Source organism: Trichechus manatus, unplaced genomic scaffold (genome assembly GCF_000243295.1).
Source record: "Trichechus manatus latirostris isolate Lorelei unplaced genomic scaffold, TriManLat1.0 scaffold00167, whole genome shotgun sequence".
Lineage (NCBI taxonomy): Eukaryota > Metazoa > Chordata > Mammalia > Sirenia > Trichechidae > Trichechus > Trichechus manatus.
Genome location: NW_004444103.1, coordinates 1,184,485 through 1,185,761, shown reverse-complemented (window position 1 = coordinate 1,185,761; position 1,277 = coordinate 1,184,485).

Sequence of the window (1,277 nt, the reverse complement as noted above, 5' to 3'; positions counted from 1 at the left end):
GTTTAGGCAAATAAAGGGAGGAGATGCAGGGAAGAAACATTGGTTGTGGAGAACTTCAGGTACTTCACAGTGTTGTGATCTGATATCACTATATGTTCATATTTTATTTTATACTTTGCTGCAGACATATCTTATACAACTCAATTTTACAATAGAAGCCTAATTTAAGTGGCTTCCTGGGTAGTCTATGCAGCTTGGAAATGTTATTACCAATCAAAACCATACACACACATAGGCACGCTCACACATATAAATTGTTTGGCTTCATAAAATAAATGTAAATGCAAGTTGAAAACTACCAATAGTAAAAAGACTCAACTCCAAAAATGGAAAAGTAATTTTACAAAATCACTTTTTTTTTGTAACAAATATATGCATCTTCTCAGGATTTTTTGCCTAAAATGACTTACCTTTATTTCTTATGAAACTTCTACCTTTATTTATCTCAGTATTTATTATACAATAGGCATTTTTTTTAAATGTTCTTTTACTTTTACAAAGACTGCCACCTAGTGGCTTTATGAAATCAAGCATTTCAGAAAATTTCCCGTTACTTCAGACTAAAATGTATTTTGATATAGATGAATAATGCACTAGACAAAAATATCAGAATACTCTGTAAAACTCATGGCCTAAAAGTTATGCTTTGGATATTATCTGTATGGAGTAAATTTGGATTATACCACGTCTTCGTGAGCTTGTGAAGAAACTAGACATACAGATCCACAATCCCTTTTCTGAAATCTGTGTGTTTGAAATTCAGGATTTTTCAGATTTTAGAAAGGAGTATGGACATGTACTTCATATTATGTAACACCTTCAGTGGGTCTGGGAAGCAGTCTAGAATCAAATATATTAATATATCTGTGGCAAAATGTATTCATATTCACATTAAAGTAGGATTAAGAACACAAACTGCCTTATGTCAATTTCAAATGAAGTATTTTTAAAAATTTCCTTTTTTTAGAAATTTTTGGAATTTGGGATTGTGAGCCTGTGTTACACTGAAGAAAAGGAATCACTCCCCCCACCAGCCCCCCAAGTTATAAAGAGAGTAAAGTGCAAGATTCTATAATAAAGTAGTTATCTTTAGAAATGCAAAAAGGTTCACCAAAAAAAGATAACATTTGATGATCATGAGAAATCTCAAATAATTTGTATAATGCTTTTCATTTATGAGATCATATGTAGAAGTCAATCTATCATAAACTACACTTAAGCACACCACAAAAAATTGCTATTGTAAATACAAGGATTGCTTTGAAAATTCATTATTA